Source organism: Chrysemys picta, chromosome 8, assembly GCF_011386835.1.
Source record: "Chrysemys picta bellii isolate R12L10 chromosome 8, ASM1138683v2, whole genome shotgun sequence".
NCBI lineage: Eukaryota > Metazoa > Chordata > Testudines > Emydidae > Chrysemys > Chrysemys picta.
In genome coordinates this window covers 24,334,922-24,360,176 of record NC_088798.1, presented here as the reverse complement: position 1 = coordinate 24,360,176, position 25,255 = coordinate 24,334,922, and the positions used below count along the sequence as shown (strand labels likewise).

The 25,255-nt window shown below is 38.7% G+C and overlaps 1 protein-coding gene across 4 annotated transcripts in view; it reads right to left on the bottom strand.

Annotated features, from left to right (window-relative positions):
• ST6GALNAC5 (ST6 N-acetylgalactosaminide alpha-2,6-sialyltransferase 5) overlaps positions 1 to 25,255 on the bottom strand; it is a 160,014-nt gene that overhangs the window by 122,441 nt on the left and 12,318 nt on the right. The gene's annotated exons all lie outside the window — the stretch shown is intronic.

The following is a 25,255-nucleotide window of genomic DNA, read 5'->3' as shown; positions in this document are numbered from 1 at the left end:
ATAGTAGCATGAATTGTCATTAACTACAGCGATTAATACTGTGTCTTATAATTAGATCCCCTTCAATGTCCTCTTGACTTGCAAATGTGTGTTTCTGACTTTCCCTTATGCTGCTTACCATTTGATACTAGGATTCCTCTGGTCACCCTTCCTGGTTAAGAGCTACAATGTGTTACCTGTAGGTAATGTGACCAAAACTGAACACCACACTTAACAGGCATTGTTTATAATCATGTTTCCTCTCTCTTGCTATAAAACACCTTCTTAAACACCCAAGCCCCATTTCCAAACCTTCCTACTGTAACTTCTTCCCGCTGATTTTGCAGCTGTCACTTGGAGCACTGCTTTGCAGTTCAAGTATTCAGTATATTGAGATTTCAGAATATTTATTCCATCCATGTAAACATGGCATTTGGAAGGATTTTGCCCATATTATGAATACTATTTAAATAGGTGCTTATGTTCAGGCACTCAGATACCACAGTGATGAGTATAGTATAAATGCCTAAATAGACATAGAGGATGTAGCCATTATTATCAGAATTAAGATAATTTTTAATAGATGAGATTTGTGCACAAACTCTGACTTGCAAGGACCCTGTCATTGTTAGACACAACCTCTCTCTCTTCCTTCAGCATTCTGATATCCTTGAAAGATAGAGAGAATGGTTTAGAAGTGTAAGGTGGAGGGAATGGTTTAGAAGTGTAAACATCTGTTATAAAGTACCAAGAATCCCTGGAACAACAAGGTCAAACTTGGAAAGGTAAAATTCAGCCTTTCATCATTCTGAGTTTCACGTGGTTTACTACATGGGGTTCTTTCAGATGAGGTCTTAAAATCCCAGCTCCTGTCTGTTGTGGACAACAAAGGTCCCATGCCACTTTTCACAAGAGCAGGAATTTGACCTGTACCCTTGGTCAAACTCTCCACTCTCCCCACTTCTCGGCAGTGTGTTATCTGGCTGCTGCCCTCCCATTAGAGAGGTGGCTGTGATGGATGGATGTTTGTAATGCAGTTTGGGATCCTTCGAGATGAAAAGTGCTTGAGAAGTCATAACATAACAGTCCAATTTTAATTTTATCTGATGTACTTGTAGTGCTGATTTTTAATTCTCTATTCATCTCTAGACCTCAAACTGCACTGTTAATTGGGATGCCATACCTGTGTGAAACTGAATGAAACTGCTAAACTGAGATTGCTTTCAAGAAGATGTTGCCTAGCCTCATTAGCAATACAAAAGGGCAGGTAATTGAAATACATGCAAGAAGCTATTAATTCAACTGGTCAAGTAACCTGACAGTTGCTAAAAGCAATCTTTACCTAGCCAAAGAGAGGGTTAATTAGAGATATGCAAATAATTTGATTTCTAGTGTTTCAAGTTTGGAAGGTCCAAATGTTCTGTTTAAATAGATGATCAACCCACAATGGATGAGCCCCATGTAAAATGGGAAATAAATTATAATGGAGGATGTAAAATAATCATGTCAATACACTATGTACCAGGGAGATGCAAATAAACCGAATCTGAATATTGCTCATGCTGTCAGACCTCACTTAAGTCACAGACAAGGCTCTGTCATTTCTGTCTTTCCTGGGCTGCTCTGTGCACGTCTTCTATGTTAAGTCAGTAATGTTCAACAGAGGGAGTCTTCCAGTCATGTTCCTCCAGCTGCCCAATGGCACACCTGCTCTGCCCTGGCAGACTCTCGCTTCATTCTTAACACATGGAAGTTATAATATGTTATATTTGCTCCAACTCCCAAAGAAGGAATGTCTTGCTCAAAAGTCAGTACATATTTTGGCACCCTGGGGAAATAAACCTGTTTTGTTACTACTGACACTTCCACATCAAAGTCAGAAGGCCCAGCCACTGATGTTGGGGGTTTCCTGGGCACATACACAGTCTTTCTAAGAAGACATGTCACACTCCTCACAGCTCTGACAGAAAAAGACAGCTATGGCTTTGGGCTGTGGGAGAGCCAAGATTTTACTGCTATGTAGTAAACCAGCTACAATCTACCAATTATTCTGTAAACCGGAGAGTAATGCTAGCTAGTAATGCTGGACATTCTGTGTTTCCACTTCAGGTGGTTTAATATCACCTATTTTTTATTTTCTGTTTTCTCTCATCTTGTAAAACACTAATAAATCCGTCTTTTCTTTAATCTAAGCTTAATTGGGTTTTTGGCTGTTATCAGAGGAAATTACTTGCTGACATTCCTGAGGGAAGCAAAATGCTGTCCTCAGGAAGGCTAAAGATAACAGTCAGTGCATTGGTCAAGGGCAGGAGAAAAGCTGTTATGTCTTTCAAAGCAGTGCCTCAGCGGGGACAATGGTATCAGTATGAATACAAGGAGGGCCAAATGACTAGAGGGTACAATGCACCATCAGAGACTGCTATGCATGTAACATAGTACTATTAGGGCATAGTATCATTATGCAGGAGCAGGAAAGAAATGAGATGGGTATCTTTTAAAACAATTTAAAAGCAATGTGTCGTCCTAAAACGTAACTAAGGACTTATCTGCACACAAATGTCATAGTGCATTACCAGTAGAGTTAAAGTAATACCAATCTCCCATAGTGAACCCAGTCAGTCACACCAGCATAAAGGTACTTATACCGGGATAGCTTATTCTCATAAGGGAAGGGTAATAAGTTCTACTGGTATAAGGCACCTTTACACCAGTTTATCTGCACCTACACTAGGAGATTGCACCAATTTAACTCAGAATTTAAAATCCAGAGGGATCTTGATCGACTGGAGAACTGGGCTCTAGACAACAAAATGAAATTCAACAAAGACACATGTGAGGTGCTACCCTTAGGGAAGAAAAATCAAATGCGAAGATACAGAATGGGGGGAAACTGGCGTGGCAGTTCTGAGAAGGATCTGGGAGTTGTGGTGGATCACAACCTCAACATGAGTCAGCAATGTGATGCTGTTGTAAAAAAAGCAAATGCATTAACAGAGGCATAGCATGCAAGTCACGGGAGGTGATAGCACCGCTCTACTCGGCGCTGGTTAGGCCTCAGCTGGAGTACTGTGTCCAGTTTTGGTCACCAATGTATAGAAAGGACATAGAGAAACTGGAAAGGATCCAAAGATGAGCAAGAAAGATGATCAAAGGGATGGAATGCAAGTCCCATGAGCAAAGGCTGAAGGAACTGTTAGTCTGGAAAAGAGGAGATTAAGGGGGGATACAATAGCAGTCTCTAAATACTTGAAAGGCTGCCATAAAAAAGATGGAGAAAAGTTGTTCTCTCTTGCCACAGAGGGTAGGGCATTGGGTTCAAACTACAGCATAGTAGATTTAGATTAAATCTCAGGAAAAACTTCCTAACTGTAAGAACAGTAGGACACTGGAACAGACTGTCTCGGGAGGTTGTGGAAGTTGGAACCTTCACTGGAGGTTTCAAAGGAGGCTGGAAAGCCGTCTGTTTTAGATGGTATAGACACAACAAATCCTGCATCTTGGCAGGGGGTTAGAATAAATGACCCTTGCAATCCCTTCTAACCTATGGTTCTATGATTCTAACTATTTCAGTAGAAAAATCACATCTCTAACCAATATAGTTAAATTGGTACAGAAATTGTGTGCAGACCAATCCTCACTGAGGAGGCATTACACCACAAGTGTATCAAGAATCAAGCATCAATGTCTTAATACAAAATAAAGACTGACACCTTTCGTTTGCACATCCAGGACTAGAACAACCACTACTAACACACTGGACCTTCTTGGTAAGGGCCTTCTGCATCTGCACACTTATGACATTCAACTAATAGTTCTCCACATGTTATTACAGAACACCAGAGGAGGGTCCGATCTGGTGAGGTGCTGAGAGTTTCCCGGGAGGTACTGAGGACCCCCATTCCACCGGAGTTCAGCACCTGGCAGGTCTGAATTTGAAATTTGTATTTTTGCCTCGTGGCACTGTGCTGTTTAGAATATTTATTCAGAATGTGTGTATTCCAAATACTTCCATTTTTAGAATACAATTTACAGTATAGACAGAGTAACAGCCTGTTCCCTTCCCAACAGCACTGATAAGAGCCAAAATGTTTACAATGTAAAACTATCTAAGAAGCAAAGCAGCAGATCTCTATAGGGCAGGCTTTCAGACAAGGGTATCTGGTAGTCAATCTGAAAGAGGCTTAAACCAAGTTATCCTACATGCCCAGAAGTGCTCCTGAAACGCCAGACTTATTCTGGAGTACACCAAAAACTGTAAAGTTTAATGTAAAAAATACTGGATGTTTCCGTTCCATGGCTTCCAAACATCCCATACCAAATTCTATCAAACTAATTTGTCCTGACACTGATGTATAGTTAAGATCTTTTCCTCCAAGATCTCCTAGCAGGAGTACATTTCCAGCCAGTGTGTGAGGTGTTAGGATCAACACACTCACTGTATAGTCTGATTGGATTTTTTTCAAAAAGAAGACTGCACAAACACTGGAAATTTACCTTTGCTTTTGTGCTGTCCCTAGCATTGACTATTGTTATCCCTAGCTGTACCCTTAGCACTGACTCCTGCAATGCAAACCTGCTCCCCTGAGCCACAGTTTCTCTCTTCTGCTCTAAACCAGGCAACTTGGAAAAAGACTGTAATATCCACAATTCTATTACTGCTATTTTGGAAGAGGGCTTGTTGGCAAATAAATAGCTGTGAACTCAATTGTGTTCTATGAATTATTCTGATGCATAATTTGTGTTTAAAACACTCTTTGTGTGCTAAAAAAAAAGGAATGTAAATAACAATGGATATATTTTTATATTTGGATTCACTGAGTCTATTATGAAAAAACTGATTAGCCATAACTCACATCCAAACAAACACTAATTTAAAGAGACAGCTCAGAACCACAGAGGTGGTGAACAGCTCCTTTAGGCACAGAGGTAAGGGTTTATGGGTGTTAATTTCCAGTATTTTTATTGAATGTAGTGGATTTAAGGTATTTTGTGCTTCTCAGAGTGGTTGCCTCTCAGCCACCATTTCACGGTGTCATTCCAATTGTCAGTATTTAGATATGAAATACAGTATTTAAATTCAATTACAATATCCACTAATAGAGGTCACTAGGAAATTCCTCATTAGCAGAAATAATTTGGTTTAGAACTTGTTATTAAAAATGATAAACATTTCCAAAACACTGGCATATTAATTTTTAAACAATTAATATGTACTCCTAGGGTCTGATTCTGAGCTGTTTTACATTAGTTTTATAGTGGTGTGACTCTGACCTCAGTTATATCTTATTTTACACCAGTGTAAATCAGATTAGAATTGGGCACCCAGTTATCATTTTCCTTTTTCAACATTCTGATGGATTTGATAATACACCAGAATTATAAATCTGATGTCTTGTTTAGAGATCACTGTTTTATAATAACACCAAAGAGCTTAAATCTTTAATTCTCAGGAACTTATATACGAGATATCAAGTTCAAGTGCCCAAGTTGTCACCTGGATCAATTTGAGATACCTTTAATAATTCAACATATGAAGGGTTAATTCCAAACAATTTAAGCCCTTTAACATCTTCTAAAAACAACTCATGACCTATCTTGCAAAAAAGTCACTTTGCAATTTGCGTTGGAGGATTTTTTCCCCACTTCATCTCTTTCAAATGCAGCTTTGCATTAGCATGTTCAATAAAGCAAGTAGCACTCCAGCTCTATTAGTTAGAACCAGTCTTGACCCTCATTTCAACCTAACTGGAGATAATTACTTGATACTAATGTAAAGTGTCAAAGCCATTCTTGAATTTCATTGAGTTATTATTAGACAGATTTTGGTTCATATCACTCCAAATACTTCAGTTTACTTTTAATACTCTTTCTCTTTTGCTGACAGGTCATCATGGCCCTTCTCTGCACATTCAAGCAAAACTCCCAAAAGACTTCAGGACCAAGTCCATAATCAGGTACACTCAATATACATATTGATCAGTTTGTACAAATCCTTCCAATATAAGATGTACACCTGTTAAACTGAAACATTTTAAAAACTACATTTATCGTAGGTGGAATGTATGGCATATTGTGTTCTGAGTGCACTACTATATCTGACATATCTCAGCTATGTAGAAAGCAGCGACAGCTTTTTGTTTGGGTATGTCCTATGTGCTGTCAACAGGGAGGTTTGTCAAGCAGTAAAAGCAAATATCTTGAAATTCAGTTACATCTCAGTGGATGGCTGGTTCATTTTATGGAGACTGGGTTAGAAGTCTGAAAATTAACATGCATACATTTAAATGAATCATATCTGTGCATTAAGTAGTCACTACATTACTGATATCTATGGTAAGAGGACCAGAGTTATTCTTTGAGGCTCTTGAAATATCAATAAAAAGAAAGGCACAAAAGTCTACTTTTCAGTGAATATCTAAGTGGCTCCACAGCCATTAGTCTACAAAGAGTGAAAGGGATACATTCTTATCTTTTTATATGGGGGAGTCACATTCTCAACTCCCATTAGTATAAGTGGTGGTCACAGGGGTAAAGCTCCAGGAACCAAGATTAGAATGTGCACCACAGTGCTAGCATTCCACATGTTCCAGAGACTGGCTAGATTTTTACTAATCAGTTTTGAGTGCGCCCAAGGCTCAATGATTGTTTCATCAACTCAGGTTTGTTCCAAGTATAGCTCATCAGATTACAACAATCTGACAGATGTTAAAGTACTTTACGGTGTTAGTTGATGAGCACAATGTCACAACAATAGAGCAAAGCGGATAGACAAGCAGGATCTTTTTTCTCTAAATATATACTATTAACTATCGGGATTATTCCTATGTGCTTTAAAAAAATAATACCACCATGTAGGTTTGCATTAATGTTCTGAGACAGAATCTGTATATATTGAAAGATGACAAATATGACTTTTTGCATTCTTAATGTATAAGAACCAACACGAGAGCTGACACTTGATCTGAGACAGAGAAAGGCACATACCTATGAACTACCTGAGTGCTGAATAATGTACCTGAGATATGGGGCAAAATCCCCATTAAGTGCTTCCCCAGACCTCAGATATGTATGTCACTTTGACAATGGTGCTTCACAGAAACATTGTTCCATTCTCCTACAGCACAGTAACTGGTTCGTATCTGAAAGCATTAATATCATTTGTTTCTTAATTTTTTTATTATGCTTTTATATCTTATAAAACATTTCATTTTCTGTCACATTTCCAAGACATACTTGACACAACAAGGACTGACACAGGAGAGCACACACATGCACACGTAATGCACTGTTAATTAAAACCTCAGTTTTACTGGCACAGAAGTCACTCTGGGAAATTAGAGTTTACAACCACTGAAATAGCATATGGTCAGTGATTTCCTCTGCAGATGCACTTGTGAGAAGCACTGAATATTTCAGTAATTCAGTTACCTAGTCTATCCTGTGATGCTCTACCTTTCTCCTTGACTTTTTGCTGGTATATGATATAGTCAAATTATCTGCTTTTCCCATTATTTGAACATACAAGTATCAGGTTGGAATTAATTATAACAGTCTCCTCTCCATGATGCTTCCAAAAAACTCAATAATGAATAGGGAACTGGTGTGCTGTGACCTGTTTATCTCACTGATTGCAAGAGTCTTCTTTTTACCTTGTGCTCCCCCTGTCTGTTTGATCCATCCACTTGTCTCTCATATTACACTTAAGCTGCAACTCTTAAAGGCAGGGACTGCCTATAAAGTTATATGTTTTACAAGGCCTAGCAAAAGGTAAAATAAATAAATGATAACAATAGACAATAAAAATTTCTTATTGATTCAACTCGTCTACAATGCAGCAGCTCCCTTTTGTATTTCTGATTCTCTGGATTGAACAATTAAAACTTTTCCTTTTCATCCATAATCAAAATACTAATTCTATAAAGGACAAAAAAATAGCAGTGAGACTACATCCATGTAACTGAAATGTAATAACCAGAATTAAATTACTCTTCCAAACATCTCTATAATCTACAGTTTACAGGATCTATACTTCACTTGGTGGACACAGATTTACTCAGCAAAAGGACAGCAGACTCCCAACACCCAAGACAGTAAAGACTGTATTCCTCCTCTCTGAGCTGAAAAAGGTATTTTCAAACAAATGGATTCTGATCATTACTGCACAAAAAATGCAAATGTTTCTACATGCTGGAAAATTACCTTATTACTGTATGAAATGAGAAAAGCAGGGGGAAAAAGAGCTTTTTATGTCAAGGGTTTTCATCTTGTCACAGGCTCCATCACTAGCTTTATGGATTTCACCATAGTGATAATAACTAATAAAGGTCCACATATGCACAAGTCTCAATAGCTGCTTATTCCCAGAGGAAACTGAATCACTTCTTGAAAGACCCATGTTCTGTTCTAAAATGGTTCAAGGTACTCTATACTACCAGGGGAAGTTAAAACCATTCTGGCATTGGACTGGGACAACAAACAGCTCATCACTCATCATGTCACCAATTCAGCAAGTTTCTTAACCATGTGTCTAACTTTAAGCACATAAATATTCTCACTGAAGTCAACTGGAGTACTCACATGCTTAAAATTAGGCACGTGCTTAAGTACCTTTATGAACTGTAGACTACAGCTGTAATTATAGTCCATTCTTTCTGCCAGTGTCTTTTTGGTGCATCTGATGGCAGTGTTGCTAGTTTCAGGTCCACAAAGTGTCTGGTCTGCTTATGCAATAAAGCCCAGAATGGTTACGGGAAAGGGAGAATCATCCAATAACTTATCAAAGATAGCCCTTGTGTCAGTATTCCCCAAATCACGCAGATTCCTGCCCAGGTTTACTCAGATGAATGGAGAAGCACTGCATACCTACTGAAGGCATGGTTTCCAAAGCACAGTAGCACACATTCCTTGGCTGAGGTGTATATTTGCACAGTGAAGGGGGCACTAGAAAACCAAACTGGGGCATTACAACTATTCTGATGAAGGCCGTTTCTTCAAGTTTCCAACTGTGGAATCCAATAAGGTTTGCGCTTCAATAAATATTTCATGTGAAATACACTCTTTGGAACTTGAATACATAGTTAAGTATGGTAGTTATTAAACATATATAGAGTTTGAAAAGTTCAGCATAGTTAAAAATACCAAATATTTTACATGCAGAGTAATCTGACTTTCCCTGATTACCCACTGAACCCCCTTGAATCTCTTACAGTGCTACGTAAACTCCTAGATCACTAGTTATTGTTCTTAGTCTTTTGGGAGATGTATTAGTGCATTTCAGGGATAATTGCTTAAAAACAGTTTGGGGCACTAGATGGTTTCTGAAAATGATCATTATACCTTCCAGATGTCGGTGACTGATGTGAATCCAGGTCTTACTGGTAGTGACCCAGAGTTGTGACCATATGACAGCAGTTAGACAGGCAACGTGACATCAATGGCAGTGTAAGTTGAGTTCTCGATCTTTACACCACACATTAACTCTCCATCATAATTTTTACCAATTAGTCCTCGTTTGCACTCTAAACAGAAAAGCCAGACTAGAGCTGCTCAACATTTTTTCAACAAAAAGTCTTTTAATAGAAAAATGGCCTTTTTTAATAGAACACGTTTTTGTAAAAAATTATCAACATTATAGAAAAGTTTTTATTTTTTCAAAAAGAGTGTGCCCTTTCAATATTTTATAATGTTTTAATTGAAAACATTCTCAGAATGGTCATCAACACTTTTATTTATCGAAAACTGTGGTTTTGGTACTTGAAAAATGTTGAAAACCATTTTATGTTTTTAGTAAAAAATTTGTGAAAACGGTTAAAAAATGAGAGAGGGGTTTGTTTCCAATCCCTTGAAATGAAAATAACTTTGTAATGTTGACATTTTTCACAAAAATGCGTTTTCATTTTTCAACCAGTTCTATGAAAGAATGAATGCATGTTCACGGACATGGAAACTGATTTATGTTCTGAGCCCTTCAGGCTAGTCCCTCCCCAATCTGGATTGAAGCAGAGAGCCAGAAGAGAGAGGGAAGCTCACACTCTCTCTACCTATGCTACAGCTGTCTTGTGAACGCACAAAGAACTTCAGCCTCCAAGGCTATCCAGACAGCATCTTGCATACACGCTCCAGTCGCTTCACCTTAAAACAGAAATAGATGACACACTCTTAGCATGCAACTTACTTCATATTAAATTGCTAATTAAACAATGCTGAATTTAATGTGGGGATCATTTTATCTCAGAGTGAAATAAGCAAATAGGACCCCATTTATTTTCCTGATTATGGGCTCTGTGATCTACAAAATACAAGGAATATATTACACTTTTGAAAAACATTTTGCATATTCAGCACCATTATTTCTTACTATCAAAGTCCCTGAACCACAATCTCAATTGAGGAACATACAGAGATTGTTCAAAAAGAGGGATTGACCCCTTTCCGGTATATTATTTATAAATCCTCATGAAAAACTGCAAAAATGCAGTCTGCTCGTTTATCCTGTTAATAGCAAAAACAATATTCCCTGACCTTCACTACTTTTCACATCATCAGTTTTTAGAATGCAAGTCTTATTCTCCATGCAATTACCTGTATATGAAGCAGGAATCTTTCCAGCTGTCACAAAATATCTACAACTTTCTACAAACAAACATATTTATACTGGTATCAATAACCCAAAACCTCATAGTTAATATCAAACAATATTTATTCCTGCACATTACTGACAAAGGTTGGGTTTGGGTGTCTGACGTCAAATATAACTCCAGTTTTATTATAGTGCAGATGTCAGAGGGATGCCATTGTTAACTGGTAATTTGTTCACCATTCAAATTCAAACCATCCTTTTTTAGAATTAAAGTTTTCTAAGCCAAAAGAAATTCAACTGTAGCTGCACTTGCATTAAGAACATAGGCCTAAATGTTCAAAAGCGACTAAAGATTTTGCAAGCCTCAGTTTTTGGGTGCCCAACATGAGACACGCAGAAGGGGCCGGCTCTCTGAGAATCAGGCCCCTTTAAGGGGCTTCACGTTGGGCACCCAGAAATTGAGGCATCCCAAATTATTAGCCACTTTTGAAAATTTAGGCCACAGGCAGTATTTTAATTACAGATGTGGTGTGTATTCTCTACAGTTACTGAATGTCAAGCTCTGTTTCCCAGTTGAAGATATTCACCTAAGTCTGAATCTCATCCAAATATTTGCACCCTCATTATCAGTGATGGGTAAAAGTGAATTATTACAGGCCATGAATACTAATCCTAAGCAGCACATAACCTACAAAATCGGACTTAGGATAGAAGTAAGGATGGGGTTTAGAAAGATCAAAACACCAAGACTGGAATAATAATGTAAGATGATTATTGACAGACCGAGGAAGTAAGTAGCAAGAAAGGGCATCAGGCAAGAAAACATGGAATTTACTTAAAGCCTGGCAATTAAATTGCAACGTGACAGAAGCAAATGACAAAAGACTTCAAGGTAGGCAAGTCTCTAAGAAAATTATCACAGAGGACATCAGAAAGTACAGTCCATGGAGAATGATCCAGAGTAGTTTTGAAAGGAAAAGTTGACTATAAGGGGGCTCATGTGCTTCTTTCAAACATGACTTCGATGCATGACTGGTAGAGAGGATCAAAAAAAGAGATGACACTCATTAACTTTTTTTCCTGACATCAAAAACGGGTTAAGCAAGAGAGGGGATTAAAGGCACACCCCACATATCAATAGACCAGCTAAAGCAAGCAATGAAAGATGATTATTGAAGAGAAAATGCCTGAGGAAGGGAGAATGGATCAACATTAATCCCACAAAGGATGATTCCAGAGAATAAAACTGAAATAGTAAACTGCAAAACTAACAGCCTCCAATCTGATGAGCACAAAGCTTTTCTTAAGAGGCTGACCTGCTGCACTGGATTTCAACCTATAGAGAGAACAAGAAAACTTTTGATTAAGATCCTCTATAACAAAAGACCATCAGGCAGTAAATGAGTTACTAGAGATGATGAATGCATGCAATCTATCATTCTATAGAGACTATGAGACAGTTTTTGATTCAAGAGTACTAAGGACAGACAGAAGTTACATTTTGTTCCTGGAAAACACACATAAAAATTAGACCTCCAACTCAAAATCACAGGGTTGGAAGGGACATCAGGAGGTCATCTAGTCCAATCTCCTACTCAAAGCAGGACCAATCCCCAGACAGATTTTTACACCAGTTCCCTAAATGACCCCCTCAAGGATTGAACTCACAACCCTGGGTTTAGCAGACCAATGCTCAAACCACTGAGCTATCCCAACACATTTCTGTACAAAGAAAGTAAAAATATCAAATAACAACACGCATGAGAAACAGAGGGCAACAACAGAAGATCTTGCATAGACTAAGTAGGAAAAATAACAAAGACTTTTCATACACAAAAAGCAGATGACCCAACAACTCATGCAAATGAATGGGAGCTATATTAACTCCACTGATAGGCAGAAAACAAAAACTACCTGAATAAAGAACATCAGTAGGAAGACAGTACAATATATTTGCCTGACCTGTGCTCAGACCAACTATGAACTGAAATGGTCACCATGCAATTAGGAATAGTCTACTGCAGGAGTATGTGTATGTAAATATATATGTATGTATATGTATCCTGCTGGTGAATATGTATTACAGATCCCCCTCTGTGCCTGATCTGCAGAGTTTGTGAGTCTGTTATAATTCCAGCTAGAGAAATCTGGCTCAAGCGCACAAGCATGTGCATTTAGCACTGGAAGTCCCTGCTTCAATTCCTAGTGTTGGCCAAGATAGCAGTCGTCACATATACATATGTTCACACACACAGCTAAATAAAACACAGACACGTATTAGAATCGAGCAACCTTTAGATTCGAATGGGGCTACAAATATTCAGCATATCTGTATGTGTTTGCAACATAGAAACCTGAATTTCTAACTCTATCAGTGAGTTCGAGGGGAAGAAGGTATATCTGCTCATTTTCAGGGGCAGGGAAGGGGCCAAACATGAGGGAATATGGAGAAACTCTGCAAGGGAAACTTACAAATTTGTCCTCACCTATGATAACCTCCTGCCATTTTTTCTGAAAGAAAGGAGCCCTCTGCCCCTAATATATGTAAAAATTGAGTAATATATGTTCCACTCTATATGCATCCGAAGAAGTGGGCTGTAGTCCACGAAAGCTTATGCTCTAATAAATTTGTTAGTCTCTAAGGTGCCACAAGTACTCCTGTTCTTTTTGCGGATACAGACTAACACGGCTGCTACTCTGAAATTTGTGAGTAATGGAGAGAGTAAACAACTAACATGTTACGTATTTCAGCATTTATTATATATCCCGGACAAATCTAAACAATTATGGTGAAAACTTGGTCCTATCAAAATCAATAGGAGTCGTGTCACTGACTTCAATAAGGTCAGGATTTCACCCTTGACATTTTACTTCCTAACACGAGTTGTCTTTGTTTAATAAATTCTGGCTGTGTATGTATGAGATGAATATGTACATATTAATTTGTTTGATACTACGTTCCACACATTAGGCTATCTGACAATCTGCCAAAAAACAGAGCTCACCCCAAGGGAGAATTTGACATTCCAAGAGGCAATCCTGCCAAGGGAAGATGTTTCCTCAGACACCACAATTTCAGCCGATAATGTTTGCAAGGCACCAGTGTTTTTAGAGGAGCACTACAAAAGGGGCTGGATATGGCCCTGTGTGTTTTTCTGCCATGAGTGGTGAACAACTAAAGTACCAACAGTCTCTGAGAGGGTCTGAAGGTAAAGATCATACAGAAGGGCCAGGGGAAGCAGTGGATTTAATCTCACTCCCATTGGAGTCATATTTCTCCTTGACCAAAAAAGTATGTTAGTAGTACTTCATCCTTATGAAAATCATAATGTGCCTAGTCAATCCTGGCTATTTAAATTCAAGTTGACTAGACTCTAACCATAAGACTACTGATTCTCCTCACTTCTCCTCTCATCTATTAATTTGACTCCTCCCCAATCATAAACAAAAAGGACAAGAGGTAGTAACCTTGCCTTAGATAAGTAAATTATGCTACTTTAGTAAGATTCCAAATGATTTCAGAAGGCTTGGAATCAGACCTATGCTGAGGGAAATACAGTATATCCATATACCTAACGCAAAACTGGCAAGGTTTTAAGGGTGACTGCTGCACATCTCAAAAATGCATATCAAGTAATCAACAAAGCCCTCACCAGCTCTAAATAATCAAAATCATTACAGCAAATGAGCATGTTGAATAGTCATATACCCATTTCTCATTGGTTTCAATGGGACTCAATGTTCCATACCTGATAAATTATATTATATAGCTGATGAAGCATTACATGAATACAGCATTACGTGAATAATAATGGATATTTTTGTTTGTTTTTAAGTTCATAATTCCATAAATACTATTTTATATGTTGTATCGATTTTAGAATACATCATATCCTATTACAATGAATGCGGGTGAAAATACAATTATTGAAAATAAAATTCAGATAAAGACAAAGATGGTGACCTTTCAGTATTTCTTCACAATTTTCAATAGAAAAGGAAGACAAGGAAATTTACGAGATTACAGTTAAAGATAGGAGGAAAAAGAGATGACAAAATGTATGCCATTGTCCAAATGTACGAGAGGGATTTAGAAATCTAATAGCATAAATTATTCTTGGATATTTTCAAACAAATAAAAGGATACAAGAAGTTAGCTGGCACTTATTTCTTACTGCTTACTTCTTGATTGTGCCCTATCAAGCTTAATTTGCTATCTATAAATCAAACACTGAAATCATCACCACTTTCCATTCAAAAACTGAAATCTAGGGTCCTTAAAATATGGTTAATCTTCTGGAAAACAGCATTAATACTGGCAAGCATGATTATATCAGAATCACAAATAAACAAATTTAATAGACTTCTGTAAGACCTGCATAGATAAACTCATCAATCAAATGTAAATGCTTGAATAAAGCAATAATGCTACATATTAAACATGTCTACAGAGAACAGGTAGATTCTACAGTTGCCAAAACCAGCAAAATGAAGTTGAGTATAATTGTAAACATAGTAGTTCTCAAAAGAAAAAAGAGGCTGTGCAATCCACAGAAAGGGGGAGGAAAACAATCATTATGAAGAAAATGAAAATAAATGAGAAAAAGGCAGACTATAAGGGGTGAAACATATCAATATGCCCTGTTGTGAGTTATAGTATGAACGTACTAGTACAAAATAGTAGTTTGAATTTTGTCCAGCTTTTCATGTGCTCTACAGAGGCTTAAGATTTGTCTTAATTTAAAAATCTGAGTTCTTCCCATGGTCTTCCACAACAGTAATATTGAACCATCATAAACCTATTGTTGCTTCTAAAGAAACTTTTTTCCTTATTAGTCCCATATACTTAATCATGTCTCTTCTGCTTCTGGCTTTTTTAGAGCACCTCAATGATACTGGATGGGTCTTGCGAGTCAATGAGTTTAGAGCAGAGCTGTGTGAATGGAATAACTGGGTTTTTTGGGGTTCACTGACAGTTTAAATTTTTTTTTAAAACTGTTTGCTTTTAACCAATTCTGAAACTTATTGGGATTTTAAGAAAATTTTAAGAAGTCTATTTCAGGTCACACAAAATGGTTAGTTTTGTTTCTAGGCATTTTTAAAAGCAACATTCACGAAACAGCCTGAGAAGGAGTTGCTGCCGCCAGCCCCCTTATAACTGTTAGCCTGGTGGTTAGGGCACTCACGTGGGATGTGCCAGTCTGGAGCAGGGACTTGAACCCACATCTTCCTTCTCAGGGGAGTGCCCTACCCAACAGACTAGGAGTTATTCTAGAGCAGGGGTTGGCAACCTTTCAGAAGTGGTATGCCAAGTCTTCATTTATTCACTCTAATGTAAGGTTTCGCGTGCCAGTAATACATTTTAATGTTTTTAGAAGGTCTCTTTCTATAAGTCTATAATATATAACTAAACTATTGTATGTAAAGTAAATAAGGTTTTTAAAATGTTTAAGAAGCTTCATTTAAAATTAAATTAAAATGCAGAGCCACCCGGACCGGTGGCCAGGACCCGGATAATGTGAGTGCCACTGAAAATCAGCTCGTGTGCCGCTTTTGGCACGCGTGCCATAGGTTGCCTACCCCTGTTCTAGAGGTAGGTCTTTCTCAGGCTCTCAAAGCGAGTCAACAGAGGGGAGTTCAACATGCATCTCCTCCCACACCCAGGTTCAACTTTCTACTCTGGAACAGGGACTTGTACAAGGTCTTCTCCCCAAGGGGAGTGCCCTAACCACTGGACTAAAGATTATAAGGAAGGGGCACCATACCATGCCTTCATTTCACAACTGGTACCAAAGTTCCCTAGGGAATCTAGCCTTTTTTTTTTTTTGGTCCGAAACTATTTGGGCAAATTCATGACAAATTCACAAACAGTTCCGTGTTGACCAAAACTGCATTTTTTGGCAAATATAACTATTCATTCACAAAATGTTGCCCCGCTCTAGTTTAAAGGCTATTATTAGCACTATCGACAAGTTAAAGGAGGAATGTTTTGCACTGAATTTTGGAGTACAGGTTTCCAGTATTACATGGTGTAGTGCAATATTGGTGTAGTCTAACTGAATATTGCACTGAACATGCACTAAAATGAGGAAATGACACCCAGGAAAGAGGACCTTATCACAAAAATATACCCGTCACTCAGTAACGGTATGCTTCCATTTAAGGATGGATTGAGTTGATACATGGTGTTACAGTATACTGGCACTCATTGAGAGCATGAGTTTCTTCAGAATTTAACCTTTACTGAAAGATTATGTCTCTAGCCTTCCTGACTTCAAAGACAAACTTCCAAATATGACCCAGTGACACACTGGTCTTCTGAAAACCTGAAACAGTAATCTCTGAGAGGTATCTATGGCCCCATTTACCTAAACAGGGTTATCTCTAAAGCCCAACAGCTAAAGTACTGAGCAGAGCCAAAGGCAACATGCAAAGAATCATCACCACTGAATGGTGTCACAGATATACAAGATAATATGTGATAGCCTGACACAGTGCAGCAATGCTGGCACTGTACCATTCATCATCCATAACTGATGAGAAAGCTTTGCCCTGATTCAGCAGCCTCCCACAGTTATACAACTTCACAATGCAAATGTTGCAAAGGACTGGTAGGATGAGAGAGAAACCCTTTCCCACCTCCATCTCATGGTGGCTGGGATGAAAGAGTTGTTTTCTTCCCGCACCCTACAGCCCCCTATCAGGTCTAGATAGTGGGGTTTATAAAACTATGGGTTTTTTGTTGTGTCTGTTTACTTTCCTTAGCCCCGTCCTTCTGTCTGTTAGACTAAAAGGGGTTTGGGGCTTCTCCAAGAAGCACACAGGGAAGAGGAGGATCCAGGATTTGCCAGACTGTTGATCTGTTTCTTTGACGCTTTCATCTCCCACAAAACAAAAAAGAAAGATTTAAGGTGAATCTTGCAGAAATGTGATGTTGATTTCATTCTTTTAGCTGTGATATGGGGGTAATAAAACTGGACCTCTTGTAAAAGGCTTTGAGAATCTCAGATAAAAAGTGTTGTGTAAGTGCCAAGTACTATTTTATACAAACAATTAATAGAATATGAGATGTGTTCATATGTATCTCAAAGCCAACTAGTTCATTGCTAATTCAATAGCAAAGTTTGCTAACAGGAACCTGACTGCTTTTATGGTCCCTAAGTAAAGAAGCTGGTACTTGGAAACTGCCCTGCAATTTGTTTACAAACTGCCTGTAAATTTAAAAAAATCCTTGGCACTAAAGACAGATTAAAACAGGTCTTCTTTAAATGCTTGGTTTTAATATGCGGTAAGTGGCGTTTGATGGAGATGTGTCCTGCGCTAAACATCAGTCCTACAAGTACATGTCCCCAGTGAGAGTTTAGAGAAATGCTTGAACAAATTGCTTAAGACAGGAAAATGAGTATTCGGCTCTCGGGTTATTACATTTCTGGTTAGATGTAGGTGCTGATAGTATTTGTTCTATTTCCTGACTCTTTCTCAATAGTCCCTGTAGGGATGAGAATTAAGTGCTGAAAAGTGGGAGCGGAAGCAAAGATTAGAGGTTACCACACTTACAACACCTGTTCTGGCACACACATGAAAAGGTTCCATGTGCCTATAGTTTTAGAAAGTTTTCACATCTTGTTCTCCTTGGGAACAGCTTGTAATACCTGAAGGAGTGGAACCCTACAAACTCTTACAGCTGTCTCTGAAGCAGGTGGCTATGTCTTGAAACAAATGCACTGGGTTTGAAATTTTTCTCTTTTAATATTTAAAGATAATTTCAAGCTAAAAACAGATTCAATAAACTCGGTTGTCATTTATGCTCAGGCCCTTTCACACCGCTCCAGCAGTGTAACAGCCTGAAAATGGGTAGACACTGCCTCCCGAGAAAGCTCCTGTACAGAGGACCTGGGAGTAAGAATTCTTCACAGCGACCATTCTCTCAGACCCTAGTGTTGGGCAAGGTCGGAAAGGACAGCACAGCACAGTGGCTATTCTCTGCTTCCCAAGGACCACAGGAGGCTACAGGAAGCAAAGTATAAATGAGAGCAACCCTGAGGCAGCTTTAGCCCACATCTGGGGCCAAGCAGGGCTCCGCATGGTCCAAGAATACTTTGCTCCTTGCCCGCCTCCATCTCTGTCCCAGCCCAGGAATGGATAGAATCATTCCCAGTGTAGCCATATTTACTAGTAGGGATTGTATTCACTGAAATATTAAAATCTCAGAAAACTAAATATGTGTAATATATGATCCCACACACGTTTGCATTTAAAGAGGGAAGGTTTTAGTACTAATGTCTCAGGTTTCAAGGTGAGCGACACGTCTTTCCACCTTATTCAACAAATGTATTCTTTTCTGTTCCCTCCACTTTTATTAATATATCCCTGAATGTGAGCACTCTTCTCCCTTCGGCAGCTTTATAATAACACATTTAAAAGATGTTCAGGACTCACATTAACATCTAACTGGCAGCAAAATTGTCGCTTCCACCTCAGCCCTCTCAGCTCCTTGATTACAAAGTTCTATTAACTGAAAGACAGCACCAGTTCACCAAGATAATCAAGAAGAAAGGTCAGTGGCTTATGAAAGAAAGTTCTGGCCTTTTAGTGAACCTCTGGGACTTCAGCTCAGCACTAACCTGAGTATTAAAAGGCAGGGTTTCAGTGGTCCCTCAGCACTGGACTATAATCCTGACACCACTCATAACATGGTACTGCTGTTAAATAAAGGCCAGAACTGAGAACTAATGATGCATCAACTCTCAACCAGGCAAACCTCACAGGTGAAGGCTGAGAAGACATTATGAGGGGCATGTGGGTTAGCCAGCAATGCAGAGCTTGTATCTTTCCTTAAATATGGAACTGTTTATAAAAGCCGGCATCATATTCCAACCATCTCAGCCCCTTATCTTAGGGACCATAAAAATGCTTCAAAATTAATAATAACATAATGATTTCCTTCATTCCAATTATGCATCAGCATAGCAATCCCCATTTCTGTTACAGTATACTAGGCTTCCCCTTCTATTTTAACAATGAGACCCCTTGAAGGAAGCTGAGAGCTCTCAGCATGTTGCTGAAAGTGCTCAGTCTCTCATAGGACTGGACCCTGTGGTTCTCAACTTTTTCATCAAGCTATATGAATTTAGCAGAGAGAGGACCTGATCTCCTACTGATCTCAATGTAGGTCGGGAAATGATCAACACGTTCATGTAGGAGTGGAGAGTGCGCAGCACTTTACAGGCAGGGTTGATTGTCTCACGGAATTGAGAACTCAGCATTGAGAATCCTTCCTAATGGCATTTAATCAAATCAGGCTGCAAACTCAGGTTGTGCTTCTGCTCCCACTGAAGTCCAGGGGAGATGTGCCACTGGCTATGGCAGAACCAGGATTGGGTCATTCGGTAAGAGTAATTTTTTTTTCAGGCTAAGGAGGGCTTCCACATTATCTGTGCATCTCTAGCTGTAAAAAAGCAATATGTGTGAATGGTATTATTCTTCCAATGCTATGCTTCTGTTCTCCTAAGATAAACAAAAAGAGAGAAGGTTATAAGAGTCTTTGCCAATATAAGACTGTTAGACGATGCACAACAAGTGATGGATCATAATATAAGAGAAAAAAACACAGCTGTGGGAGGCAGGGTCTCATGACAGAGCCTCAGCATCACCTGATGGATTATTTGTCAGGGTTCACCATTTGTGAATCATGTATCTAGCTTAAGCCACAAACACTTGCAGCAGATCTAAAAGATGTGTTTTCCAGGGTGTAATCAGAATTGTCTGTTTTGCTGCAGAGGGGGAATGCACCCTTAATTCTAAAAGCTGGGCAATGCAGCAAAGCCATTGACAGTATTACAGAGTTTACAGCTTTGCTATTTGTGATAACCAGAGTTTGCTATTTCTCATTTCTTCCCTATAACTATCTGGGTTTAAATGAAACAATTTTAATTTTATCTTAGCTTCATTTCCATTCCCTGCAATGGAGAGAAGGGATGAGAAAGGTACCTGCTCCTGGTCCACGGAAAATAAAACTGAAATCAGTCCTTAAATTTCAGTTTCATCATTTTAAGACTGGAAGAAGACCTGAGTTTCCTCAATGCGGATTACTGCATAAACCCTGGTTTTCCAAAAAAAGAACCGTTCCTATTGAATTCTTGCTGTGCACCACATCTGGTAGTCTTTTGGAATGAAACACATACAGTATGTAACAACTAATTGAGCAACGTCTTACAGATGTTTATTTGCTCACTCTGTTTCCAAGTTTCAGTCAATGGAAGTTAGGGTTACACACAAACACTAACCCATTAGTGAGGCACTGAATGCCCTAAGAATTTTAAGGACTGCAGGAGCTTGCCACTTTCCAATGCAGTCCATCTTAGTACTGACTGAAACTTGTTAGCACGTAATGGCTGGTAAAGTATGTGACATTAATGTGGTGGTTTAAATCCTAAAACAGCTCCCATTGAACAATGGTGGCCACAACTGAATGATAATTAAATCTTTGGGACTTTGCACTGAGATCAAGAATTGAACTGGCATGAAAAATGAGCTACCCTTTCACACTCTTTAAGGTGGTTCCTCCAGGAAAATGCTGGCACATGTTGGCAGCAAAGCTTGCACTGCCACTCCCCATGCTGTCCCTGTCCTATGGCAAGATGTTGGACTTCAATCTCCAGGGCTGTGAACGCCAATATCTTTCACAATCACACATTCATATTTATTTTGCATGCTCATTTTCAGTATTTTCCTTTTGGAGTAGTGTATAGTTTTTTATTTTTAAAGATAAATTATAAGGGGTTAGTTAAGTCTGCAAGGCAAAAGGGGAAATAATTCAATAATCTGCCATGCAAAATCATATTATTCCCCCTTCCACATGAGTCCACTTATTTGCTTCTCCAAATATATATAAAAAAGACTTCTATTACCATGTAAGGGGCTGGTGAATGTCTGACAAGAATAGGTAGTTGGTCTGTAAAAGGGTGACTTGCCCCTTTAAGGGCTAGAGGCCTGGGGTCAGCCAACCCGGATTCCTGAAGAGGCACACCTGAGTGAGGTCAGATAATCCCGCTATAAAAGCAGTAGAATTCTGCAGAGAGGGGAGGGGGACCTCAGGAAACTACAGAGAGTAAGAACGCTCTTGCAAGGAAGATCCTGACATTGAGGGAGTTTTGGCATCTGCAAAGAGTAAAGGAACTATAATCCAGCTCCAGGAAGGAGGGCTGGGGACTCCCTACCCAAAGGAAAAGAGACACTGAGCTGGGGCGGGGACGTGGAAGCCAATGGGTGTCAGGATTAAATAAACTGGATCCTGGAGGGGGAGTGTTTCATTTATCTTTGGACTGTGCTCTGGAGTTTTCAGGAGTCCAAGGAGAGGAAATGGAGGGACTGCAGAGCACCCTCTGGCCATGAGGAGGAGCTTGGGTGGTAATCACCCTGCTACATGGTCCTAATACAGTGACGTAATCCAAAGCCCACTCAAATCAATAGAAGTCTTCCCATTGATGTTACTGGGCTTTGGATCAGGACCTATTTCCTTTTTGGTTGTCTGCACTTGCTTACTTTAAGCTTGTGAGTACCTGTGTTCTCAAGCTTCATTTATTAGAATGTAGTAAATTATGTGGTCCTTGAGTGCACACCAAATGCCAGTGTTCAAGGGGTTAGTCTTCCCTAGGCCACTTTAGTCATTGGGAACTGCATGTGCTTAACACCTCCAAGAATCAGGCCACTTATTTAAGTGCCTGGATATGGATTTAGAGTGGGATATTCAAAAGTGCCTAAGTGACTGAGGGGCACAAGCACTATTGCGTCTCCATGGGACTTGTGCTCCTAAATCACTTCAGTGCATCAGAAAATCCAAACAAGACATCCAAGTCTGAAAAATTTGGCCTGAATGTTTTTGTGCTTCAGTTTCCTACTATGTAATATGGAGATAATAATACCTCCCCATGTTACCAAGATGCTGTGAGGCTCAATTTTTAATATCTGTAAAACACTTTGAGATCCTCAGAAGCACAGGGATATGTAAGTGCAAACTATTATTATTTAATGAGCTGTGGAGGAAGATGGATTGTTTTATAGACTGTGCTGGTTGCGTGTGCAACATTTCTAAAACATACATCCTTTGTTAGTCTCTAAGGTGCCACAAGGATTCCTCGTTGTTTATGCATCCTTTGATTATACTTGAAGAAGAGCAAAAGAGAGAATTTATGATTCTTCAGTGGCTTTCTCTGTTCCTGTTAACTCAAAAATCGTAGACTGATTGGCTTTGACATTTTAGAAAAATAATATTTTTAGACAGCTAAGCTACTGCACCTAATATCCTCTACTTCACAGGTGCATTGCATTTTTCGTCAGTCATAAAAAGTATACATCATTAAACATTTAAATGGTATCATCACATTTGACAATTACCTCTTTCAATTCTGTGATTACATATATTTACACAAATTGCATAATTACACTAATTGTACATTAGCGGACCACAACTGATTAAAAGAAACCTATGGAAGTTTCCATTAAGACAACATTAAAATCATTAAACAGACCAGTACCAGTAAGGACATTCACAGATTAGATCTAAACCTCTAATACTTATAAGCATAACACAGCTGCCCCTTAATATTATTGTATTATGCCCTGTTGTGTCTAGAAATTGAGCTTTAATCCCTTAACTGTGGATTTGACTTTGCCTCCCAACCTCACCATTTTTTTCATGCAGTTTTTGTTGTAAGAATATTTAATGTCTTGCCTTGTCTAAATATGCTGTAACTACAGTACATTCTTTCTTGGTGACTTAATGTTGTAATCTGAAAGGAAAATGTAAGGGTAATTACTGATGCAATAAAACATGAACATACTGTAGACAACTCTATGGAATTTTAATTAGGAAAAGTAGGCTGTGTTATGATTTCCCTGTCCTCTTTTCAATGAGCTGTCTCCAAGTGTAGATCTCATTTTCATGGATTTAAAATTTTGAACATTTTTGTCAACTTCAGCCTCATCTTTTAGAAGCATAAACATAAAGCAAGTTATCATGTAGCTAAATATGGGCTCCGAATGCAATCTTCTTATAGGGGAATGTATGTATAACACAACTTCTCTTTTTATTCCTTGCTCTGTGCAAATAAGCTAAGGCATAAATATAGGAAAGGTTGATTCTTTAATTTCTTTGCACACAGATTCTGCTTAAACCAAGGCCATATCTAACCAGGCTCTGACAGTAGAAGATTAACACCCCTGCCAGACCAACACGCTTGACAAAGGAGCTTAACTTTATCCTTACGGCAGTATAAGTCGTTGTATGTGTATTACTATATAGAAACACAACTTTAATAAACACAGAAATGTAATTTTCAGTACTCTGATTGATGACAAAATATGGGCTATGAAATTTAAAAAGCACAGATCTCTATTTGTATAAGAGAAACAAAGAAATTATAATATTCATGTCTTCAAAGCATTACTTTATATTTTGAAGTCCAAAGATGCAGTGCTTTGCACAGACTGCTACACAAAAAGCACTTCCAGTAACAGAAAAGAAAGACACATACAATCCTTGTCATCCGCACTTGACAGGATATGGAAACACAATTTAAGCTACTGTACATGACAAAAGTGTTACTTGATAAAAAAGATATTACCCAGTTAGCAGTCACAAGGTTTTCATGCATTTTCTGTCATCACTGCATTGAACAATTTTTGTCGAGGGCTTGCATGACCATATTTAATGTGGCCTTGTTTAATTCTGCTGCTTTCAAGTGGCATTAATCCTCTTTTCCTATCTGGGTAGACTCTCCAACATAATCATATCAGAAAGTTCTGAAGTTAGGATATTGTCTTTTTAAAACAATATTTTCCCTTTGTGCAATACAAATGAAATATGGCATCATCACATACACTGAAAAAATACCCAGGAAGAGGCATAATTATAACAAATCAGTTATGAGAAACTTTAATGAGAGCTGAGTCTCCTTATCATCCATCACTTTATTCTAGAAGTGTCTGGGAGTACCACTATAGGTATTAGGGCTTTGTCAGTGTTCTGTCATAAATCCCGTTTCTAAGATGCTTTTAAGTCAGCACTTTTACTGTACTCCACAACAGTATAAAGATAGGTTTTCAGCTCAGGTGTGAATTTTCTTTCCAGATTTTGATGTAAACAGATATGGCCTTTTTCCCCCCCCCCCCTATTAAAAACAGATGGTGGAAGGAAAAAAACAATATTTTAGTGGCCTGTAGTTTAATTTTTGTATAATACACAGCTTTGTCTGCATAGTTTCTTTTATACAAACTGCATTTCAAAATCCTTAGCAATGTTAAGAGGTTACATTAGCTCCAAACACATTTTGCAATTATCCAGCGGGGAAAAAAAAAGGGCAGGAGACATATCATGTTATCATTCCATGCTGAAGTCAACATGAGCTTTGTGAGCATATTGATGGAAAGATTCAGGGCCTGCTCCTACTGAAGTCCAAGGATGTTGTGTGTTTCTGAGGCATCTTTCCACTCCCTTGGGGCCAAAGTAGTCCCCAGTATAATTTAGAACCAGGCTGCTACAAACTGCACCAACTGCAGCAGTCCCACTGGGTCATCCACTGGCTGGGCATCAGGCACACAGCAGCAGCCACTCCAGGCCCCAACCCTCTTCATCAATGCCATGCCTGCCCCCAATGCTACAAGTTGCAGGAACCAGAGCTGTTTTGTGCTGCTGCA